The 6808-nt window shown below is 44.3% G+C and overlaps 1 long non-coding RNA gene across 1 annotated transcript; it reads left to right on the forward strand.

Moving 5' to 3' along the window:
• Positions 1–1984: 1984 nt before the first annotated feature.
• On the forward strand, positions 1985–6515 carry LOC125302688. Its single transcript, XR_007194948.1, has 3 exons — positions 1985–3352; positions 3448–5665; positions 5737–6515. It is a non-coding gene; the product is annotated as an uncharacterized LOC125302688 (long non-coding RNA).
• The last annotated feature ends 293 nt before the right edge of the window (positions 6516–6808 follow it).

The following is a 6808-nucleotide window of genomic DNA, read 5'->3' on the forward strand; positions in this document are numbered from 1 at the left end:
TTCATACACATTTTACTGTAACACAGATTATTGTGATGTTATTTTGTGTCACAGCACTCAACTTACTACACATGAGTGTCATCATTGCACACTACAGTAATTGTAGTGTACCGTAATTAATTAATTAGCATTGTTGTTTACAGTTTAGCAGGATGTCAGCATCAGGAAAATAAGCTATTCTTGATATGGACTGAGTTTAAAGAGGTGCTGTGATCTGTTTCATTATTTCTCTACTTTTTCTCTACTTGTCTATTTGTTTGCATCAGGTAGGTGCATTGGATGCAGCTCACACGAGGAGAGTGGAACTGGAGGTGCTGGTGTTGTCACGTGAGTATTTTCACCTCCCTGCTCTTCTACATGCATACGCACCCATACACTCCCACATGCTAAGTTGTTAGTAATAATCACTGAATCCGAAATCAAGAACATATATCGAGAAATATGTCACACACACATTCACACCCACATGCTGATCAACAGAATAATTGTAAAACAGACAAATTGAAAATTGAACAAAACACGCACGCATGCACACACACACACACACACACATACTATTGAAGAAATACGTCCATAAATGTGGAATGATAAAAAATATCTAATTTGTCTTTCAGAACTTCAATGAAGGACTTTTCTCACCAAATCCTCTCCTCTACATGGAAATGGAAATGTCTGACTTGGTCACTGTCACACCAGGGAAGGCCAATGACCGCAAGCTGACCTTGCACCTGGGTGAAATTTTTAGTTGAGGTTTCCCCCCAACAAACTTGTTGTGAGGTGCCTTGTGATGCTGGTGATGTCTGGCCATTTCACCTTCATCAGTACAAAGTGGGGAACCTGCAAAGGATCAACCACCTGACAATTTAGGCTCGCACCCAGATGTATCATAACGATGCTGCAGTGGGAGACCTTGAGAGGTCAGAGGTCAGAAACTGGGGCTAGGTGCATTCATGGCACCTGGGAATGACAAGGACCGCCCCCGTGATTACTTTGTTTTTCCTACAGCAAGTGTTCATGTGCTTTGCCGTCGGAATGTGTGACAAACACGGATGCCACAACAAAGGTTAAAACATATGCTCACTAGTCCTAAATAAACAAATGTATTTGCTTAAAATATAGTGTAAGATGCTTGTGAAAGAAAGGTATGCGAGCCCCTAACTGGGCAACGCTGTTTAGTTAGCAAAATTTAGCCCCAGTTTCCGACCTCTGACTTACACATTACGTGACGTAAATGATGCGGAATGATGATGTTTCCACTGGGGAAAAGGTTTTTCCGATGGCCATGAACGCTAGGGATTTTGCAAACAGAGTTGCCCAGTTAGGGGCTCATCATCACTTTCGTCATGTTGTAGTTCGTTTGTAGTCCATGTGGCCGTTCATGTCCAACAGTTTTAATGTGAACTTGGGAATTTGCCGTTTTTGTCACTTGAAAGCTGCATATCTTTTTTTTACAAGCATCTTACACTATATTTTAAGCAAATGCAGTTGTTTAGTTAGGAACCACTCAGGTGATTCATTCAGAGAATGAACCAGTTTCTGCTTCGGACGTCATATGTCACATGATTTCTGACTAGCTTACAGAAGCGCATATCGACCTCTTTCAACTAACCCACAAAAACACAACGCACAGTTTTGTTTCGCACCTGGAGTGTTTGTAGAAGCATCAGAGATCCAAATGGAAGTACAAAAGCACAGAAAAAGTGAGTTTTGCATAATATGCCCCCTTTAAAGCAACACCAGTTGCAAAGAGTATTTTGTACCTTAAAATAATGTTTCCAAAATCGTTTCAGTGGTTCATCAACTCGTAACAGGGTGAGCGGCACTTTCTGCATTCGCTTCGTGGCCCTCTATCGGCTATAACCGCACTATGTAAGTTTGCCGGATCGGGTAGCGAATCTGTAGTTCGATGGAACGAGACATAAGAAACTACAAATTTGACTTGCATCTGTCGCAATACATTGTACTTTCATAAAATCATGCAACATATTCTACCTTGTCTGTGGACATTGTTATTTGCAAAGCTGGTGCTGGATAAACAAATAGGCTAGTGCGTGCGACAGAGGAAAAGTTCTTTGGTGTTGCTTTAACATCATTCTCGTGGACACGTCCCCCAGTGTAATCCCTGTTCTCAAAACTGTGGGATTTATCCAATAACGGAAGGCCATCATGCACGACGCCAACACTCTGACTGTGTGAGGTGCCGGCGCGAGCATAAACGGAGAGACGAGACCCATCGTTGAAAGTCCATCATCAAGTGATCTAACACTATTTTGGAATCTAGGGCTTGGTCCCTTGAGTGAGCGCCAAACAAAACATCGTCTAAGTAAGAGAGAATTCTAATGCCCTTGTTCCTTAACGGGGCTAGTGCTGCCTCTACACATTTGCTGAATGAGCGGGGGGCTAATGCTAATCCAAATGGAATAGTAAGGAACTCGTAGGCTTTGCCCTCGAAGGCGAACGTGTCTATTGTCACAAACTAATTGTGGGGGAGGATTGATTGACATAATACTTTGTGTGAAACCTGAACGTGCATTTGCATAGGTGCTTGTTTAACTCACAGAGCAAAACACGAGTTGAATCCCCTTTGGCCACTGAAACTAATACTCTGTGGAACCTGGGAGATTTCACGACAAATTGTAGCCTGTCACGAGAAACCATGGCTAAAACCCATGGATGAGTTGTGTGTATGCGCCACTGTGCCACTCTGACCGAGAACGAGCCTCTTGTGTGGCATGTTATTGATGTCACACCCTCTTGTTTTCTGACGGAGCTTGTCTCTCTCATTTTTTCCAGCGCAGGCTGTAGTTGTAGCCAACAGCTCGTCAGCCCCTGTACTGTGCTAGCGACTTTCATACTGGATGCGTACTACTACTGCCTTGCCTGTGTTGTAGCCAACGACTCGTCAGCCCCCTGTACTATTCTAGCGACTCCCATACTGGATGTGCATTATTGCACCTTGCCCGTGTTGTACCCAACCCCCCCCCCCCCCCCCCCAAGCGGTCCTACTAAGCCTCTATCATTGTGTCAGTGTGTGTGCATTATAGCCTGATGCCCCCAGCTCTCCACCCTAAGTGCAACTAACCCCACCATCCAGCTTGCCTTCCCCCTGGTGTGTACCCAACTGACTAGCGCACCCCAGCGCCACCATTGCCGCCTGCCTGCCACTGTCTCGAGTCAACCGCCTACCGGTGCAGATTGTAGTGAACCCCCACTTGACCTTTGGTGTGTTGTGTATTTTTCGAAGCGTGTCCCACGTTGCAGTCTAATCCCCCAGGCCTCGTTGACAGGGCTGTGACAGACTGAGTGGCCTGCTGAAGCGCCTGGGAGCGAGCTGGGAACCCCTTATTGCCAGGTAATGACCTGTGTAGTGTGTGTTGGTGAATCGTTGCATTTCAACCATTGGCAGCCAGGGCTGCACCAAAGTAACCTTTTGTTTCACCTTCCCAGTTCTGCAGGGGGACTTTGTCCAGACGGGTAGTGGCACCCTGAGTGGGGGAGTGTGGGGGAACCTCCAAGCAAAGCCAGGCCCAGAGACACACCTTGGCGAAGGACGACTGCTCTGCTTTTAGAGACTCTAAATCGTTGAACTTTAATAAATTCCTTGTTTTAAACTATTCTTAGGGCCTCTGAATCTTATTGGTGGGTGTGGTCTGCTCCTCAGGGTAGTAGGTTGTGGCGGTCGCTCAATAGCGCCCCCGCCTTGGTCACAGAAACTCTGAACAAAGTAAAAAAAGAATGTTAGGTTACTTAACGTAACCCTGGTTCTTTGATAACAGAGTGAGGTGTTTCACCAACACTTCCCTCCTTGCAATAAGACGGGAAGAAACCATTCTGAATACCTGAACAGTAATATAAGGCAGAGGAGTGGAGCCCTGTCGCAGGTCGACCTGTCTGTCACTGATAGACGTGATGTCATTGGAGCTTCCATAGATGGTCACCCCTGAAGCGATTCCCATAGTGAACACCTAACGAAGTAAGAAAAACAACTACGTTTATCCATGTAGGCTATCTGGCACAAGTTTGGTGGCTACAGTATTTGCTCTCCAGTCTCCAGTGTTTCATAGTATGGTGGTAGATGGCTCTTAGTTTGCGGTGGCAGCATCCTCATCCAGCATGAGTGCATTGTTGCATTTGTGATTTTGTAAGTTTATATTCTGTCATGTTTATTTCTGAACTGTAGTATTTGTGAATTATCTTTTACAAGTTTTATTTGTGAGTGTTATTTGTGTGCTCTGTTTGGAGCTTTAGTGTGAACGCCATGTGCTCCCAGCATTGTTCTTTGTTTGACTGTTCACATTCAAGGTCATCTATAGGAGCAATGTGGATTTATTTAGGTTATTGATATGGTGAATACTTGTTTATCCCTAGTGTTTCTTTTAATAATGTTATTGCATATGAATGTATTTCCTCTGATTTGAATTTGCTTAAACTAAGATTGCCTTGTTAGTTTGTAAACACCAGCAACATCACTAATGAAACCAGTCTGGAAAATAAAGTCAAAGTTAACTGGAAAACTGGATTCCTGTGTTTAATTGACACATCATTCTGGCAGCACCAATCCAAACCAGCCAATACTCCTCAATATTTTACACATACAACATTTCATGTCAAGCAAAAAAACTAGCAAAAATCTAACAAAAAAAAACGAAAAAAGACAAAGGTACAAGACTGTGTACATAGCCTATTTTAATTTCCGAGTGAAGGAACTACTCATCCCATAAGCCTTTTTGAACCAACATATTTCGAACATGGCAGCCTAACAATAGTTTAACATGCTTCTTTAAAGCGTAACTCTCGCCAAAATGTAACCTAGGGTCTTTTTGTAAATGTACACAATATAATGCACTGTAACTCTGAGGTATATGGTTACCCAGTGATGTCCCGGTGCACGTTGTAAAGTTGTCGCTTTTGTAGTCCTCTCCTTTTCATACATCTCGTGTTTTCTTCTTGTGATGGTGCGTCTACCGCACCACCACCACCGACGGCGTGTCTGTGCTTTACCAACCAGCTAAAACTGACAACACCCTCTATGCTACTGCCTTGCTTGAAGAACACATCAAAATTGAATTCTTGATTGATACTGGTGCTGAACTTAAAGTCTTTTCATCTGACCTATTGAAGAAACACGAAATACCTCTGTCAGGCATCATCAATACAGCTGGTGGACCAACTGGAGAAAAATTCAGTCTGAAGCAGACAGCCCCAGTCACCATAGCCATTGGAGAAGGAGATGGAGAAGTCTTGTGGAACCTGAGAAGGCTAACAAGAGAGGATCTCCTGGAACATCCTGCATGGGCTAAGGGAAGGAATGACTGTGGACTGTTGTAAATGGAACCTGTCAGACTGACTGGAAAACCACCTCCGTGTGTGAAACAATGTCCCATCAAGAACGGACAGATTGTGGCACAATTGTTGGATGCAATGCAGCTGCCAAAGGAACTGGCAGTGATCAAAGTAAAGGCACATACAAGGCAAGACACCATTGAAGCAAGAGGCAATGCAATGGCGGATGCGGTGTCAAGAACAGCCGCAAGAAAGAGAGGGAGGAGATAATGAAACGACTAATGAGAATGGACACGAGAATGGAAACACGGACGGATCTAACGGTAACAGGAACATTTTTGAAAATGACAACGAGAAATGCATGATGAGAGTGACAAAGAAGGTCAAGAAAACATCTGAAGAGGGAAAACGGGAAAGTTTGGCCAACATCATAGACATGCAGAACAGCTCGAGCCGAGAAGAAAAATGGATTTGGATCGAAAATGCGGCAAAGCTCCATGATGACAACTTGTGGAGGTTTGGAACACGAACAGTGGCTCCAGAAAGTCTACCATATCGGACGGCGCAAATTCATTCGCTTGGACACATGGGAGTGGAGAAGATGAGGAACAGATTCATACAGGTCTGGTGGTCATCGAAGTTCACAGCAATGGCCAAAGACATCGTCAAGCGGTGTGTCACCTGTCGGCAAAACAATCACGACAAGAAGGTTAAGTTGCCAATGCTGAAGACACCAGCTCCACCAGGACCATTCAGAGTTCTCCAGATAGATTACATCACTCTTCCCAAGTGTAAAGGCTACCGAGATGTTCTGGTTGTCCTGTGCAAGTTCTCCAGGTGGATTGAGGCATTCCCTGCACAATCTGGAATTGCACTACACACTGCCAAAGTCCTTGTGAAAGACATCATTCCCCGATGTGGATTGCCATAACATAGTCGGCAGTGAAGGTCCAGGTTTAGAGAAAAGTGGATACATGCAAGCCATTTGCAAACTAATAGAACCGCCTGAAACATGACGCGCTTGGGTAGGGTACGAATTCTATCTGAGTTTCCGCCGATCTTCTTTTAGGGGTGAGGTGTGAACTAGAGGGGGGAAGATTCACGGGAGACTTTCATTTTGACAGGGAATTTATGACGTCAGGAGAAATGAAAGGTTAGGGATCCGAGAGTAGAATCTTTCTTTGAGAACCCGAGCATGCTCAGAGTGTTGAGGTAGTGGACTCTTCTTGACACAAACTCATGTTATGAAAAAATTATAGACTTAGATAAGTCTTATAATTGATTTTGATGATTAAATATGTGTGATTACTGAGATATGAAATGTTTAATCTGAGGATACGATTGCAATTGCCGATTTTTGAGAATGATTACAATTAGTTAGATCGAGAGGGGGGAGTAATCCTGTAGTCCTGGTTCTAGAGGTAGGTTTCTGGGGACACCCGTAAGGGAGCTGAACACGCAGCAACGGGTTAACCGGGGACTCACTGGGGGACCAGGGTTGGGAGGTTGCTACACCCCTATAATA

Source organism: Alosa alosa, chromosome 10 (genome assembly GCF_017589495.1).
Source record: "Alosa alosa isolate M-15738 ecotype Scorff River chromosome 10, AALO_Geno_1.1, whole genome shotgun sequence".
In the NCBI taxonomy this organism is placed as follows: Eukaryota; Metazoa; Chordata; class Actinopteri; order Clupeiformes; family Clupeidae; genus Alosa; species Alosa alosa.